Source organism: Arachis stenosperma, chromosome 3 (assembly GCF_014773155.1).
Source record: "Arachis stenosperma cultivar V10309 chromosome 3, arast.V10309.gnm1.PFL2, whole genome shotgun sequence".
In the NCBI taxonomy this organism is placed as follows: Eukaryota; Viridiplantae; Streptophyta; class Magnoliopsida; order Fabales; family Fabaceae; genus Arachis; species Arachis stenosperma.
Window position 1 is genome coordinate 81,105,766 of NC_080379.1, and position 6,996 is coordinate 81,112,761.

General features: G+C 39.0%; 1 non-coding gene across 1 annotated transcript; it reads right to left on the reverse strand.

Annotated features, from left to right (window-relative positions):
* Window positions 1–4,324: 4,324 nt before the first annotated feature.
* Window positions 4,325–4,432, reverse strand: LOC130972176 (small nucleolar RNA R71). Its single transcript, XR_009083370.1, has one exon. It is a non-coding gene; the product is annotated as a small nucleolar RNA R71 (small nucleolar RNA).
* Window positions 4,433–6,996: the final 2,564 nt, after the last annotated feature.

A 6,996-nucleotide genomic window follows, 5' to 3' on the forward strand; every position in this document is an offset into this window, starting at 1 on the left:
CTGAGTATGGGAAAATTGTGGGAATAAAGGGTAATATGAAAATATGTCATGATAAAATAAAGGGAATTTGGGTACCTATTCATGTGAAACCATAAAAGAAAAATTACATATCTATTTGCATTGATAAGCTAAATAAAATTTGTTACTTTAGTGAATAAGGGGACAAAATCACCCCAATGACAAGTCAGAATTTTATAATCAACGTACATGTGATAAAATTAAAATAAAGGTTGATGCATGAGTATGGAATGTGAAAAGGAAAATTTTGGGTAGCTAAGATGAATATTGAAATTATATAGAGTATATGTATGTTAGGTGGGAGCTTAGGTTAATTAAAGATTCAATGTATAAGCTCACTTAGCTATATGTGTACCCTCACCTTACCTTAGCCCCATTACAACCATGAAAAGACCTCATGATATTTGCATTGGCATTTTAAAATTGTTGATTGGTTAGGTGAAAAACAAATTTTTTTTTGAAAGCATGATTAGAAAAGGATAGAGTGATTACCCCATATACTAGAGATGATTAGAGTGCACACGCACCAACAGTAAGGGTTCAATGCTCGGTACTGTATTCCCTGCTTTCACAAGCTATCTTCTTACAAATTTACTGATGAGCGGATAATTTATGCGCTTTTTGGCATTGTTTTTAGTATGTTTTTAGTATGTTTTAGTTAGTTTTTATTATATTTTTATTAGTTTTTATTTAAAATTCACTTTTCTAGACTTTACTATGAGTTTGTGTGTTTTTCTGTGATTTCAGGTATTTTCTGGCTGAAATTGAAGGACCTGAGCAAAAATCTGATTCAGAGGCTGAAAAGGACTGCAGATGCTGTTGGACTCTGACCTCCCTGCACTCGAAGTGGATTTTCTGGAGCTACAGAAGCCCAATTGGCGCGCTCTCAATTGCGTTGGAAAGTAGACATCCTGGACTTTCCTACAATGTATAATAGTCCATACTTTGTCCGAGATTTGATGGCCCAAATAGGCGTTCCAAGTCAGCTCAAGAATTCTAGCGTTTAACGCCGAAACTGGCATAAGAATGGGAGTTAAACGCCCAAACTGGCACAAAAGCTGGCGTTTAACTCCAAGAAAAGTCTCTACACATGAAAGCTTCAATGCTCAGCCCAAGCACACACCAAGTGGGCCTAGAAGTGGATTTTTATGTCATTTACTCATCTTTGTAAACCCTAAGCTACTAGTTCTCTACAAATAGGACCTTTTGCTATTGTATCTTCATCTTTGGACGTCTAGTTCTTAGATCATGGGGGCTGGCCTCTCGGCCACGCCTAGACCTTGTTCTTATGTATTTTCAACGGTGGAGTTTCTACACACCATAGATTAAGGTGTGGAGCTCTGCTGTACCTCGAGTATTAATGCAATTACTATTGTTCTTATATTCAATTCAGCTTATTCTTGTTCTAAGATATTCATTCGCACCCAAGAATATGATGAATGTGATGATTAAGTGACGCTCATCATCATTCTCACTCATGAACGCGTGCCTGACAACCACCTCCATTCTACAAGCAAACAAGGCTTGAATGTTTTTCTCTTGGATTCCTTAATCAGAATCTTCGTGGTATAAGCTAGAATTGATGGCGGCATTCAAGAGAATCCGGAAGGTCTAAACCTTGTCTGTGGTATTCTGAGTAGGATTCAAGGATTGAATGACTGTGACGAGCTTCAAACTCGCGATTGTGGGGCGTTAGTGACAGACGCAAAAGAATCACTGGATTCTATTCTGACATGATCGAGAACCGACAGCTGAATAGCCGTGCTGTGACAGAGCGCGTTGAACATTTTCACTGAGAGGACGGGACTGTAGCCACTGACAACGGTGATGCCCAACATACAGCTTGCCATGGAAAGGAATGAGAAGGATTGAATGAAGACAGTAGGAAAGCAGAGAGACGGAAGGGACAAAGCATCTCCATACGCTTATCTGAAATTCTCACCAATGAATTGCATAAGTATCTCTATCCTTATTTTATGTTTTATTTATCTTTTAATCATTAATCCTCCATAACCATTTGAATCCACCTGACTGAGATTTACAAGATGACCATAGCTTGCTTCATACCAACAATCTCCGTGGGATCAACCCTTACTCGCGTAAGGTTTATTACTTGGACGACCCAGTGCACTTGCTGGTTAGTTGTGCGAAGTTGTGATAAAGAGTTGAGATTGAAATTGAGCGTACCATGTTGATGGCACCATTGATGATCACAATTTCGTGCACCAAGTTTTTGGCGCCGTTGTCGGAAATTGTTTGAGTTTGGACAACTGACGGTTCATCTTGTTGCTTAGATTAGGTATTTTTCTTCAGAATTTTTAAGAATGAATTCTAGAGTTTCAAGGTGATGTTTTTATCATCACCAAAGCTGATTGATTCTCATCAATTTAGCTCTTGAATGTAATGTCCTGCTGAAGCTTGGCTAGCCATGTCTAATTTCTTTAGACTAACATTGCATGATTCCTGGAATTCTTATTAAAAATTTTGAATCTTTTTATTTTCTTTTCCATATAATTTTTGAAAAAATCCAAAAAAATTATAAAATCTTAAAATCAAAAATATTTTTATGTTTCTTATCTGAGTCTAGTGTCTAATTTTAAGTTTGGTGTCAATTGCATGTCTTTATTTTTGAAAATTACATGCATTATGTTCTTCATTGATCTTCAAGATGTTCTTGATGATTTCCTTGCTCTGATCTTTAAATTCTCTTGTCTTGTGTGTTTTGTTATTTCTCATATGCATTCTCAATTTGTTAGTGTCAATAGTATACAAACTTCTAAGTTTGGTGTCTTGCATGCATTGTTTATTTGATTTTAGTTGCATTTTGATTATTCCTCATCATAAAAAAAATTCAAAAAAAAAATTTCTTTGTGTCTTTTCAAGTCAATAATACAGAGAATTGAAGATTCAGAACATACAGCAGAGGAATTACACAGAAAAAGCTGGGCGTTCAAAATGCCCAGTGAGGAAGGAAAACTGGCATTTAAACGCCAGCCAGGGTGTTTGGCTGGGCGTTTAACGCCCAAAAGGGTAGAGTTTTGGACGTTAAACGCCAGAATGGATACCATTCTGGGCGTTTAACGCCAGGATGGCACAAGAGGAAAGATTTTGTTTTTAATTCAAATTTTTTTTCAAGTTTTCATAATTTTTCAAAATTCAAACCTTTTTCAAATCATATCTTTTCAATCATATATTTTCAAAATTAATTTCTTTCCTTTTTTAAAAAAAAATACTTGCTAACAATTAATGATTTGATTCAAATATTTCAAGTATGTTGCCTTTTCTGTTGAGAAAGGTTTAATGTCTGAATCATATCTTTTAAAATTTCTTGTTAGCTAAGTCATTAATTTTAAAAATCAAATCTTTTTAAACTGTTTTTCAATCATATCTTTTCAATCATATCCTCTTAATCACATCTTTTTCAAAATAGTTTTCAATCATATCTTTTTTATTTCTAATTTTAAAATCGTTTTCAAAAATCACTTCATTTCTTTTCCAACTTTAATTTTCGAAAATCATTCTTCAGTTTTTCAAAATTTCTTCAAAATCTTTTACTTTAATTTCAAAAATTCTCCCTCTCTTCTCACATCCTTCTATTTATGGACTAACACTCCTCCTCAATGCATAATTCGAACTCTATCCCTCTTGATAAGTTCGAATTCTTCTACCTCCTCCTTCTATTCTTCTTTTCCTCTGACACCTTAAGGAATCTCTATACTGTGACATAGAGGATTCCATATTTTCTTGTTCTCTTCTCTTTCATATGAGCAGGAGCAAAGACAAAATCATTCTTGTTGAGGCTGACCCTGAACCTGAAAGGACCTTGAAGAGAAAGCTAAGAGATGCTAAAGCACTACTCTCTGGAGAGGACCTAACAGAAATCTTCAAACAAGAAGAAGACATGTCAGCCGAAAACAACAATAATGCCAACAATGCAAGGAAGGTGTTGGGTGACTTTGCTACACCTACTCCCGACTTCTATGGGAGAAGCATCTCTATCCCTGCCATTGGAGCAAACAACTTTGAGCTTAAGCCTCAATTAGTTTCTCTAATGCAACAGAATTGCAAGTTCTATAGACTACCATTGGAAGATCCTCATCAGTTTTTAGCTGAATTCTTGCAAATCTGTGACACTGTCAAGACTAATGGGGTTGACCCTGAGGTCTACAGACTTATGCTATTCCCTTTTGCTGTAAGAGACAAAGCTAGGATATGGTTGGACTCACAACCTAAAGAAAGCCTGAACTCTTGGGAAAAGCTAGTCAATGCCTTCTTGGCAAAGTTCTTTCCACCTCAAAAATTGAGTAAGCTTAGAGTGGAAGTCCAAACCTTCAGACAAAAGGAAGGTGAATCCCTCTATGAAGCTTGGGAAAGATACAAACAATTGATCAGAAAGTGTCCTTCTGACATGCTTTCTGAATGGAGCATCATAGGTATCTTCTATAATGGTCTGTCTGAACTGTCCAAGATGTCATTAGACAGCTCTGCTGGATGATCTCTTCATCTGAAGAAGACACCTGCAGAAGCTTAAAAACTCATTGAAATGGTTGCAAATAACCAATTCATGTACACTTCTGAAAGGAATCCTGTGAACAATGGGACAAATCAGAAGAAAGGAGTTCTTGAGATTGATACTCTGAATGCCATAATGGCTCAGAACAAAATATTGACTCAGCAAGTCAATATGATTTCTCAAAGTCTGTCTGGAATGCAAGCTGCACCAGGCAGTACTAAGGACGCTTCATCTGAAGAAGAAGCTTATGATCCTGAGAACCCTTCAATGGAAGAGGTGAATTACATGGGAGAACCCTATGGAAACACCTATAATCCTTCATGGAGAAATCATCCAAATCTCTCATGGAAGGATCAACAGAGACCTCAACAAGGTTTCAACAACAATAATGGTAGAAGAAACAGGTTTAGCAATGGCAAGCCTTTTCCATCATCTTCTCAGCAACAGACAGAGAATTCTAAGCAGAGGCACTCTAACTTAGCAACCATGGTCTCTGATCTAATCAAAACCACTCAAAGTTTCATGACTGAAACAAGGTCCTCCATTAGAAACTTGGAGGCACAAGTGGGTCAGCTGAGTAAGAAAGTTACTGAACTCCCTCCTAGTACTCTTCCAAGTAATACAGAAGAGAATCCAAAAGAAGAGTGTAAGGCCATCAACATGGCCGAATTTGGAGAGGAGAAAGAGGCAGTGAGCACCACTGAGGAAGACCTCAATGGACATCCACTGACCTCCAATGAGTTCCTTAATGAGGAACCATGGGAATCTGAGGCTCACACTGAGACCATAGAGATTTCATTGGATTTACTTCTGCCATTCATGAGCTCTGATGAGTACTCTTCCTCTGAAGAGGACGAAGATGTCATTGAAGAGCAAGTTGCTAAGTACCTTGGAGCAATCATGAAGCTAAATGACAAGTTATTTGGTAATGAGACTTGGGAGGATGAACCCCCTTTGCTCACCAAAGAACTGGATGACTTGACTAGGCAGAGATTACCTCAAAAGAGACAAGACCCTGGGAAGTTCTCAATACCTTGTACCATAGGCACCATGACCTTTGAGAAGGCTCTGTGTGACCTAGGGTCAAGCATAAACCTCATGCCTCTCTCTGTAATGGAGAAGCTAGGGATCTTTGAGGTGCAAGCTGCAAGAATCTCACTAGAGATGGCAGACAATTCAAGAAAACAAGCTTATGGACTTGTAGAGGATGTTCTAGTAAAGGTTGAAGACCATTACATCCCTGCTAATTTCATAGTCCTAGAGACTGGGAAGTGCATGGATGAATCCATTATCTTTGGCAGACCCTTCCTAGCCACAGCAAAGGCTGTGCTTGATGTTGACAGAGGAGAATTGATCATTCAAGTGAATGAAGAATCCTTTCTATTTAAGGCTCAAGGATACCCCTCTGCAACCATGGAGAGGAAGCATGAAGAGCTTCCCTCAAAATAGAGTCAAACAGAGCCCCCACAGTCAAACTCTAAGTTTAGTGTTGGGAAGCCACAACCAAATTCTAAGTATGGTGTTGAACTCCCACATTCAAACTCTAAGTTTGGTGATGGGAGGTTCCAACATTGCTCTGAACATCTGTGAGGCTCCATGAGAGCCCACTGTCAAGCTACTGACATTAAAGAAGCGCTTGTTGGGAGGCAACCCAATGTTATATTTATCTATTTTCCATTGTTATTTTATGTTTTCTATAGGTTGATGATCATGTGAAGTCACAAAAACAACTAAAAAAGCAAAAACAGAATGAAAAATAGAAAGAAAAATAGCACACCCTGGAGGAAAAGCTTGCTGGCGTTTAAACGCCAGTAAGTGCAGCAAATGGGCGTTTAACGCCCACTCTGGCACCATTCTGGGCGTTTAACGCCAGAAAGGGGCACCAGACTGGCGTTTAACGCCAGAAAGGGGCACCAGACTGGCGTTTAACGCCAGAAAGGGGCAGCAGCCCGGCGTTTAACGCCAGGATTGGCAGAAAGGGCCTTTTTGCATGCCACTTGGTGCAGGGATGAGCTATCCTTGACACCTCAGGATCTGTGGACCCCACAGGATCCCCACCTACCCCACCACGCTCTGTCTTCTTCACCCATTTACCAATCACCTCAATACCTCTTCCCCAATAAAACCCCACCTACCTCACCATCCAAATTCAAACCACTTTACCTCCCAAACCCACCCATAATGGCCGAAACACAAAGCCCCCCTCCATCTCCTCTATTTTTTCAACTCTCTTCTTTCTTCTTTTGCTCGAGAACGAGTAAACCTTCTAAGTTTGGTGTGGTAAAAACGTTGCTTTTTATTTTTCCATAACCATTTATGGCACCTAAGGCCGGAGAAACCTCTAGAAAGAGGAAAGGGAAGGCAAAAGCCTCCACCTCCAAGTCATGGGAGACGGAGAGATTCATCTCAAGGGTGCATCAAGACCACTTCTATGAAGTTGTGGCCAAGAAGAAGGTGATCCCCGA